Source organism: Phyllobates terribilis, unplaced genomic scaffold, assembly GCF_046119375.1.
Source record: "Phyllobates terribilis strain yellow unplaced genomic scaffold, ASM4611937v1 Scaffold_1__5_contigs__length_1240528914, whole genome shotgun sequence".
In the NCBI taxonomy this organism is placed as follows: domain Eukaryota; kingdom Metazoa; phylum Chordata; class Amphibia; order Anura; family Dendrobatidae; genus Phyllobates; species Phyllobates terribilis.
The window spans coordinates 172,078,811-172,090,268 of record NW_027362761.1 but is presented as its reverse complement, the minus strand read 5'-3'; the positions used below and the strand labels follow the sequence as shown (position 1 = coordinate 172,090,268).

The window sequence follows — 11,458 nt, the reverse complement described above, 5'->3', positions numbered from 1 at the left end:
TGCGCCACTAAGTATGTTAATTTCATAGATATACTCCTTATAGTAGTAATGCAGTTCACGTTCCATATAGTCGATATTTGCTTCTGGGTCTCCGTCAGGCCATACTTACGAAATCCCCCACAAAACGGGGTCCGGAGGCATGTGCCGACGGGGCCATAGACTGCAATGATGACGGCAGAGTGAATGCGAGCTCTGCCGTGTACTGTTTTCGGGAGTGTACGCCTACAGAAGGTGAACACTCAGACGCAGTCTGCCTCTCAGTCGTAGTCTACTACGTCTGACTGTCCGCCTCCTGTAGGCGTACACTCCCGAAAAAAGTACACGGCAGAGCTCGCATTCGCTTTGCCGTCATCATTGCAGTCTATGGCCCCGTCGGCACATGCGTCCGGACCCCGTTTTGTGGGGGATTTCGGAAGTATGCCCTGACGGAGACACAGAACACAATGTTAAAGCACACTTAGCGTATACAGTGCTCTGCTGTGTACTGTGGTTTGTTTGGATAGATATGGATGGATGGTTGGACACATGGATTTTTGGTTGGATGAATGCACAGATGGTTGAATAGACGGATGGATGGACAAATGAATGGTTGGATATTTGGATGAATGGACGGATGGATAGTTGGATGTATGGACGGATGGATGGACAAATGAATGGTTGGATGAATGGACGGATGGATAGTTGGATGGATGGAAGGATGGTTGAATAGACGGATGGATGGACGAATGAATGGTTGGATATTTGGATGAATGGACAGATGGATAGTTGGATGGATGGAAGGATGGTTGAATAGACGGATGGATGGACGGATGAATGGTTGGATAGTTGAATGAATGGACGGATGGATGGTTGGTTGGATGGATGGACAGATTAGAGGACATCAGGCAGACACGCACAGATAACAGTAATAACCAGAGAACTAAGTACAGAAGTGATAGAAGTTTTCTTCCTGAAGTTGTTATGAAAAGCAGAAGTGGCTGCAGACCACGTGGGGAGAAAGCAGGCTCTCGTTAACTCCTTAATTGCCAGTAGTAACCTGTCCAAGGATCAGCGCTACACCCACAGAGCGAGCCTCCCCCTGTACACTCGGCCACCTCCTCATGACACGGCCGTGGATCTCCCCGTGTGCTCCGTGCAGTGTCTGCTCCCACCCTCGGATGTGATCGCTGCTCCTCTGTGATCACAGCCTTGGGCACACAATGCAGTGACAGCAGGGGTGCTGCGGTGGCCTCCTCTCCCCTCCCCCAGCACCGCTCCGGGTGGCAGCAGCGGAATACGGAAGTGTAGAGTGACAGCTCGCTGACAGTGCAGGGCATGAAGGAGCGCGGTGCGACAGTTGTGCGGCATTTACTGGAGGCTTAGCATGGCGTCGCTGTCCAGCGCAGAGAGGAGGGCTTTCGCTAACAAGCTGAACAGGTCAGTGCTTTGTTTTCATGGCATCCACGTGTGCGCCCGCAGAACTTGCAGGAGTTGGGTCTGGGGCTAGGCTGCACAGTATGTGGGAGTCTCAGCTTGTATATACATGTAGTAGCTCATACATAACTGATCTGCAGCCATGTGCATCCAGAGCCAAAGCCACATCGCACACAGCACATATCACTTATCACACATGGCTTACTACTCCTCGCATTTCACATATCACACATCATTTATCACTCATCACACATTGCACATCATTTATCACTCATCACATATCACACATCATTTATCACTCATCACATATCACACATCATTTATCACTCATCACACATTACACATCATTTATCACTCATCACATATCACACATCATTTATCACTCATCACATATCGCACATCATTTATCACTCATCACATATCGCACATCATTTATCACTCATCACATATCACACATCATTTATCACTCATCACATATTGCACATCATTTATCACTCATCACATATCGCACATCATTTATCACTCATCACATATCACACATCATTTATCACTCATCACATATCACACATCATTTATCACTCATCACATATCACACATCATTTATCACTCATCAGACATTACACATCATTTATCACTCATCACATATCACACATCATTTATCACTTATCACATATCGCACATCATTTATCACTCATCACATATCGCACATCATTTATCACTCATCACATATCACACATCATTTATCACTCATCACATATCACACATCATTTATCACTCATCACACATTACACATCATTTATCACTCATCACATATCACACATCATTTATCACTCATCACATATCGCACATCATTTATCACTCATCACATATCGCACATCATTTATCACTCATCACATATCGCACATCATTTATCACTCATCACATATCACACATCATTTATCACTCATCACATATCGCACATCATTTATCATTCATCACATATCGCACATCATTTATCACTCATCACATATCGCACATCATTTATCATTCATCACATATCGCACATCATTTATCACTCATCACATATCGCACATCATTTATCATTCATCACATATCGCACATCATTTATCACTCATCACATATCGCACATCATTTATCACTCATCACATATCGCACATCATTTATCACTCATCACATATCAGTTATCACACATCACTTACTACTCATAACAAACATCACTCATCCATTATCACATATCTCTCATCACATATCACATAACATATAATCACTCTTCTCAAATGATATCACAGCACTCATCACCTATCACTAATCACATATCACATCACTCATAACATATACACATAGCTCATCCCACATCACTCATCAGTATGCAGGCTTCTATGTTGTGATATAGCAGTAGTATTATGTAATTTAGGTTTGCTGGTGTCAGTGTAGATAAGTATGAGAAGTGTTACTTATTTCTACCATCATATTTCTTGATACAGTCATCTAATGTCAGAAATTAGATGTAAGTTATAATGCTGTCCCCTCATGACCAGTGGCACAATGTCAGTTGTGAGCATTCACGGCAAGGCAAGTATTGCTCCAAATAACCTAGTGATAATGCCCCCTGAGTGCCCCCTTAAAGCAATGCCCCATCAGCATCCCTTGAGAGTCTTGGGCTGTGTGCACACGTGTTTTTGCTGCGTTTCTTTCAGTGCAGATTTGTTACAAAGCCTGTAGGGATTCCTGATGCCAGCAAAGAGAATGAGAATCCTGAAGTGTCATGCACACTTTGCTTATTGTGAAGTGCAGATTTGGAGCAGATATAAATCTGTAGCATGTCTATTCTTCCAGAGTTTTTGCTGCAGATTTCACCCATACTAATGAGTGGGGAAAAATCTGCAACAAAAAACCGCAGCAAAAATGTGCATTTTTGCTACAGTGTTTTTTGCTGCCAAGAGATTCAGAAATGGTACAGACATTTCTACACCAAATACTTAATGTGTACACATACGCTAGCGCAATGCCGTCATTGTGCTACCTGCGAGCTTCAGGGTGGAGGGTGGTGGGCTCCTCCACAGGCACCAGCTGTGCTGGTCCTAGTGACGCTGCATCTTACCACATACATTGTCATACAAAAAGAAGAGGTTATAGTTCTTTTAATTAGTCCTTTTTTTTCTTTTTAAAACTTTCTGCCCTAGGAGTTTTGGGCCCATAGTAACCTCCACCGTGCTCCCCGCACACTATGCCACTGATGATGACTACTCTTTCTGTCCTCATTGGGCATATTGTGTGGATGATGGAGGGGAGTGGAGGTGGGGTGCTGCTAAGGAACCCCCATCTATTACATAAAAAGGTTTGGTGCAGACAATTCATCATACTTTTGGCGGAGACTGCTACAAAAACTATAAAGAAACCATCTTGTAATGTCCGTTCTGCCACTGATTGGTAGAATACTCTGAAAAGTCCAGTGCAGACAGTGACAACTTTAACAAATTGTCCTCGGCATGAAAGAAAGTTGTGCCAGGGTTGCAGTCACACCCTTATAGAGGAACTGCTTACATTTCCTGTATATTTATTGCCTTAGTGTTTTTCAACCTTCTGAAGACAAATACCTTGGTGATAAATAGATCTAACTGTGTACCCAAAGGCTGGATTCAGTACTGTGTCATGGATACTGGGGCAAATAAGGAAAGCAAAGTCACATTTTTGCTTCTTGTTCTGCCCAACAGAAAGCAGCGCACCGTGCAAAATTTCTGCCCGCTGCCCTACTCATTTAGAACATGCCCCAACCTGTGGCATAAGTATATATGACCCATGATGAATACAGAGCACGCATCAGACATCTTAAAATAAAAACAGGCCCCAAACCTGTATACAGACTGCTGGTCAGAACTCACCTACATACAGACCCCCTTGCATATTAAGGCAGACCAGACCCCCTCCTCCGGTCTCTAGATGCAGACCTCACCTATATATACTAACACTAGACTTCCATAAAATGTTGTCAGAAGTTCAAACTCCCCTTTAGGATCACATTAATTGGCTTCACCCCACTGTCCCCCCAGTATAATGACATCTATGTCCCCAGTATAATGACAACCATAGACCACTCAGTAGATTAGCACCCCCAAGTATCTATTCCCCTCCCCCAGTGTAATGACATTCATTTTTTTTCTTAAGAAATGCAGTGGTGGGGCAAGCTTTGTTGCCATTCATTATATGCGATTGAGCCAGGACTAGTCCGGCAGGACATCACATTACCCAGACTGCCTCAGATCCTGTAACCACAGCTGCTTCTGTCCGGTCCGCTTACCAGAACAGCCAAAAGGCTGGAAAATGTGGTGTCTTGCACTACACGGCCATCCTCCGCCCAGCATCTCAATGTCACTGATATCTACATCCACGGGATGTAGATACTGTGAATAAAATGATTTAACAGCTGTCAGCTCTCTCTTCCACCAGTGAGCCTGTGTGTCTGAGAGTGCAGCGGACGTGGTGACATCACTACATCGCGCCTGCTGCTCGGAGCTCAATACACTGCACAGTCCGGAGCAACGGGGGAACAGGGTTAAGTGAATATAGTTTTTATATTTGTTAATTGTGAGTTCTCATTGGAGGCTTTGTTGGGACATCATACTGTGTGGAGGGCTTTGTGAGGACATCATACTGCATGGAAGGGCCGTGGATGGACATAATAGTGTGTGAGGGACTGTGTTGGCATATCATAGTACATGGGGGTGCTATGTGGGGAAAATAATAGTGCATCGGGGTGGTTGTGGGTAGGCAGCATGTGGATACCGTAATGCGTGGGGACTGTGTGGGGATATCATAGTACCAGGGGGCTGTGTGGGAACATGACACTACATGGGATGCTGTGTGGGGACGTCATACTGTTTAAGGGGCTTATTGGGGACATCATAATGCGTGGTGGGCTGCATGGATTTCATTCTGTATAGGTGGCATTGTGAGGACATCATACTGTGTTGGGGACATCATACTGTGTGGGGGGCTTCATGGGGACATCATACTGTTTGAGGTGCTGTGTGTGGGCGTCATACTATGTTGGGAGCTGTGTGCAGACATCATACTGTGTGAGTTGATTTATGGTTGTTGGTTCTACCCTACACAACATTCACAGTCTCTCATGTGGCCCATTGGAAAAATTAATTGCCCCCCTCCTGATTTAGATGATAAGGGGATAGTTACATCTGCCAGTCTTTGTTGTAGAAAATTGTTCAACTGAAAATGTGTTTCATAGATGCAAATGGATCTGTGTTGACAGTAAGTGAATGGACTTCTGAAAGCCCAATTCAGATTAATGGGGCAGTCGCAAACGTTTCTGATACAAATTTGCTATGTGTGAATCTCTAAAAGAAAATGCGAAGAATACTGTAATCATTCACCTATGTAACAATGAGGTTGTGGGAACATTCAGGGTTTGGCTGAGAAACAATCTTCATACAAAGTTTCTTTTTGTCCAATATGCAGTGTAATGGTTGTCATGAGTGGTTTGTCACCCAGCATCTGTCACCATGTGGGAGACCAAGATAAGTCAGAAACCTCTGTCAGAACTCTAAAAAAATGTCATTGAATTAAAGAACTATGACGTATTTGTATTATTTATCTGTATATTCTGTATACAGCCTGACACTTATGACAAGTTTAGGATTCGATTTTGGACAAATTGTGCTTAGCTGAATTACAATTAGCAACAAAGAAAAAGTTTGTACTGTTTTCACACATTTCTCAATTTCCTTCTGAGGTTATGTATTGTGGTATACAAAGGAGATGGAGATAATATGAAAGTTCTTGTATGTTGTAATTGTTACACACCGCACTTCCATACAGTATTTCCTGGGAGAGTTCTCGGGTCTGGTGGTATTATCTAAGGATCCGTTCACACCAATGTTGTCTAGTTCTGTTGTTCTGCTCCATCATAGGGACAGAGCACGGTGTCTGGCGTTTCACTTGACAAAATAACACAACATTCAGCACTATTTTGTCCATTATCTGTCTGGTATCTGTGAGAGATGCTCCACAGATGTGGACAGAGCCCAAGTTTCTTTCCATTTGTTTTATTTAAACTCGGCATCCCAACTATTGCTGCGTTATTATATTAAAGGGTAATAACATCGGCATCACCGCTGGGCTCAGTGAATGGCTGCAGCGGTCATGTGTGCTGTAGTCGTGACCTCACCGCTGCAGCCTGTCAACAAAAACCAGAACAGCTGCAGGATCAGGGGAGGTTAAGTAACAGCTGAGTTATTAATTTTCATATTTATTTATTATCAGTGCAAACTGATGGGAATAAAAAACATATTCCCGGAAAATCCCTATAACAGAGTGTGCTTATCATTGTTTTATGTTAACTGTAAATATTATTATTATCCTAATTATTACATATACTGGCTTTGCTAGGACAAAAATCGCTGTTACTTGCTTTCTACATTTCATAGAGCACATATATCACCTATGGGACTAGTCAGTGCAGATTTTAAAATTGTGTCACTTTTAAAATAATATTTTCCAGACATAATCAAAATGAACTATTCATGCAAGGGTTGAACAAGAAACTATAGGGCCACATAGCAAATCTAGTAATGTGGCACCACTTGATCTCCCTAGTGAACTGGAATAATGCACAGTGGTGTCACTCCACAAGGATAATGAACACAGTGATATCATTAATGCAATAGCAATAATGTCACAGCTCAGGGATAATGTGACATCTGTATCAGTGTCTGCCCTTCCCGTCTCTGCTTCTGTTGTGGGACGGCACTGCACTTTCGTTGTGTGCACCATTGAGCAACAACTCTAGTTCGATATCCTGTGGGGTTTGTAGTTCTGTCCAGACTGGAAGCTCAGGAGTTAACTTCTGTTAACTTCTGTCTGAAGGACCAAAGGAAAAAATACTGGCACTAACATCACACCCAGTTGCTATAAAAAATACCTTCTGTCAGTGTTTGCTCTCTGCAGTGTAGCCTTGGCGAGCTGCAAGCTATTTAAGCTCCTGAGATCTTGCTGTCTATTGCCAGTTCTAAATTGACAAGCTTTAGATAACTCCTGTGTACTTTGCTCTTGTATTCGCAGTGGATATTCCTGATTTTGACCTTGGCTCATTTACTGACTATTCTCCAGCTTTACTATCTTGTCCCTACATGTACCTCCTGGTTCTAACTCGGCTACCGGATCATTCTTTCTGCAAGCCTACACCAGCTGCTGCTCCGAGGACACAACCCAGTGCCCCTGTATAAGTTGCAGATACCTGTACAAGGGTTAAAGGGTGAAGGCCAGGGCTCCATCGGGATCTGATAGCCAGAGGAGCCAGCGCAAAGCCTGTCCATTGTAGCCATGCTTAGAGCTTCCATGCGACCATTTAGAGTGCTCCCTTAACAAATAACATACATAAGTCTCTTTTACCCTAGCTAATAATAACCAGTGAATGAGCATTTATATGAATGTTTGTTCCGGATTATGGCCAGGTATCAGGATTATGTCGGCAATCGCAGTCAAAACACTCATTCATGGGGCAATTGAGGATTTTTATGAATGCAAAAAATTAAGGCCACTGCTCCACTATCAGTATTTTTTCTCAGGAGTGGGAACCAAAACCAGGTGAGGAACAACCAGAGAATAGAAACAAGTCACCAATTCTGCATTTATCACCCACTCCTGGTTTTGTCTCCCACTCCTGAGAAAAAATACTGACCAAATACTGATAGTGGGGCCGTGGCCTTAGTGATTTAAAGGGTTTAAAACTTTAAGAAAAGTGGTCCCTAAGTGCTGGTACTCATCTTCTCTGGGTCCAGCATCAGCTCACTGCTGCTGCTCTGTTTTGTATTTTGATTGTTGCAGTTGTGCAGATCACCACTGCAGCCAGTCACCGAGCTCAGCTGTAATGCTGATGTAGACAGTACAAGCCACTGAGTTCAGTAATGTAGTTATGATTCACCATTGTAAAACACAAGAGAGCAGAGACGGAGAGCTGGTACCGGACTCAGAGAGAGTAAGTACCTGCTAACCATGTTTGTTAAAGTAGAAAACCCCTCTAATGTTAGCGCACAGGAATTATACCGTGATGTCACAGTAGAGGGATAGTGCACACATATAGTTACAGCACATGCATAAAGCCCATCAAGAAAAGTATAATGCAATGCTGTAATAAAAAACAAGAATAATATGAAAAGTAATGTGTAAGGCACATAGCAGAAGTATCGTCCTTTCATTTTTTATTCATTCTTCCATAGTGATGATTAAATGTTATGATGGTGTTAGAATTTGTGGTGCAGTTGGTGGATGCTCAGTTCTCTCTCATATAATAGCAAGAATAGCGTGTAGCTGTGTACCATCCAGAGGCGGAACTTGGAGCTTGTGGTTCCCAATGCAAAATCTTCATCAGGGCCCTTACGATCAGGGGTTTAATCTTCGCATATGGACTATATGAAGATTATTACATCTGCAACCCCTGCACTTACTATATTTATACCCTGGTGCCATCACTAAGAATCCACACTAGTGAACGTGGCTCATCATGGCTTTCGTTAATAAACAGAAGCCACAAGACAGATGTGAACTAGCCTTAACCAAAGAAATGATATTACAACCAGGGCTGTGGAGTCGGAGTCGGAGCCCATTTTGTTGGAGTTGGTATAAAATGGACTGACTCCGACTCCTAAAATATATAATAAATTGGGTACAGTAGTTCAATGCAGTTTGGGGGGAATATTTTTTCATAAGAATTTGGGAAAGTTATGAAATGTCCTATAAATGTCTGTCCTATTCCTGATCTAAGGGTCTAGACTTTTAGCTGAGAAAAATGTGTCCTACCATAAATTTATCACTTAAACATGAGCCGTGTATGAGGGAGTCGGAGTCGTGGAGTCGGTGTTGTGGAAATTGAGGAGTCGGAGTCGAAGGTTTGGCTTACCGACTCCACAGCCCTGCTTACTACTCTTTCCTTCCCTGTAGATTGTAAGCCTCGCGGCATGGTTCTCTCTCCTATTGTACCAGCCTGTCACTCCCTGGCCATGTTTATTTGTACTTGTGAATCTTATTTTATCAGTAAATAATTGTTTTGTAAACTCTGTTTCGCATGTACAGAGTCCTGCAATTAGGGGCGCTTTAAAATAAATAATAGTAATAAAATAGAAAGTAGTCAAAATGGGATGTTCTTTCCTGACCTTTCTACCTGCATATACTGAACACCTGCCTCCTAATCTAGGTATTTCCATAAGGTTTTCACAGCTTTTTTCAGCTTATACTTCTGCATTTTTTAATATTTACCATTCTGCACTGCAAACACCGCAGTGTCAATGTATTCAAAGTGCCATCAATCCGAAGCGTATGGAGGATCTACACCGATTGACAATATACTCGTGCTTATCCCGTGCAACAGATTATTGGCATGTTTGACAGCAGAGTTTATATATTAAGCCATGTTCACATATTCAGTATTTGGTCAGTATTTTACATCAGTATTTGTAAGCCAAAACCAGGAGTGGGTGATAAATACAGAAGCGGTGACATGTTTCTATTATACTTTTCCTCTGATTGTTCCACTCCTGGATTTGGCTTACAGATACTGATGTAAAATACTGACCACATACTGAACGTGTGAACATGGCCTATATTCCGAAGCGATCTTTGGAGTTTTGAAGCAGTTTTTTTTCTGTGCACTTTTGAGCAGCCAAAAGCAGAAGAGCTAACAGGAAGAGAAAGTTAGTACATCTCCTCTCCATCAAAGAGCAAACAATGAAAAAATGTTGACATGCGGTATCGCGGAAGTGCACAACGGTGGCTTGAAGTACAATTCTGTTTGGCCACAGACATAACACATACAATGGGTACTTAAAGTATTCAGACCCCTTTACATTTTTAAATTGTTTCATTGCAGCCATTTGGTAAATTCTAAAAAGTTCATTTTTTTCTCATTAAAGTACACTCTGCACCTCATCTTGACTGAAAAAAACAGAAATGTAGAAATTTTTGCAAATTTATTAAAAAAAGAAAAACTGAAATATCACATGGTCATAAGTATTCAGACCCTTTGCTCAGTATTGAGTAGAAGCACCCTTTTGAGCTAGTACAGCCATGAGTTTTCTCGGGAATGATGCAACAAGTTTTTCACACCTGGATTTGGGGATCCTCTGCCGTTCTTCCTTGCAGATCCTCTCCAGTTCCATCAGGTTGGATGGTGAACGTTGGTTGACAGACATTTTCAGGTCTCTCCAGAGTTACTCAATTGGGTTTAGGTTAGGGCTTTGGCTGGGCCAGTCAAGAATGGTCACAGAGTTGTTCTGAAGCCACTCCTTTGTTATTTTATCTGTGTGCTTAGGGTCATTGTCTTGTTGGAAGGTGAACCTTCGACCAAGTCTGAGGTGCAGAGCACTCTGGAAGAGGTTTTCATCCAGGATATCTCTGTACTTGGCTGCATTCATGTTTCCTTCAATTGCAACCAGTTGTCCTGTCCTAGCAGCTGAAAAACACCCCCATAGCTTGATGCTGCCACCACCATGTTTCACTGTTGGGATTGTATTAGGCAGGTGACGAGCAGTGCCTGGTTTTCTCCACACATACCGCTTAGAATTATCACCAAAAAGTGCTATCTTCGTCTCATCAGACCAGAGAATATTATTTCTCGTAGTCTGGGAGTCCTTCATGTGTTTTTGAGCAAACTCTATGCAGGCTTTCATATGTCTTGCACTGAGGAGAGGCTTCCGGCGGGCCACTCTGCCATAAAGGCCCGACTGGTGGAGGGCTGCAGTGATAGTTGACTTTGTGGAACTTTCTCCCATCTCCCTACTGCATCTCTGGAGCTCAGCCACAGTGAACTTGGGGTTCTTCTTTACCTCTCTCACCAAGGCTCTTCTCCCACGATTGCTCAGTTTGGCTGGACGGCCAGGTCTAGGAAGACTTCTGCCCAAACTTCTTCCATTTAAGGATTATGGAGGCCACTGTACTCTTAAGAACCTTGAATAATGCAGAAATTCTTTTGTAACCTTGGTCATATCTGTGCCTTGCCACAATTCTGTCTCTGAGCTCCTTGGGCAGTTCCTTTGAG

At 42.8% G+C, this 11,458-nt stretch overlaps 1 protein-coding gene across 1 annotated transcript in view; it reads left to right on the top strand.

Moving 5' to 3' along the window:
• The first annotated feature begins 1,022 nt into the window (after positions 1–1,022).
• DOCK8 (dedicator of cytokinesis 8) overlaps positions 1,023–11,458 on the top strand; it is a 271,022-nt gene continuing 260,586 nt past the window's right edge. The window contains exon 1 of the mRNA XM_073669505.1: positions 1,023–1,416. The gene's annotated coding sequence lies outside the window, so the exon portion shown is untranslated. The remainder of the gene's footprint in view (positions 1,417–11,458) is intronic.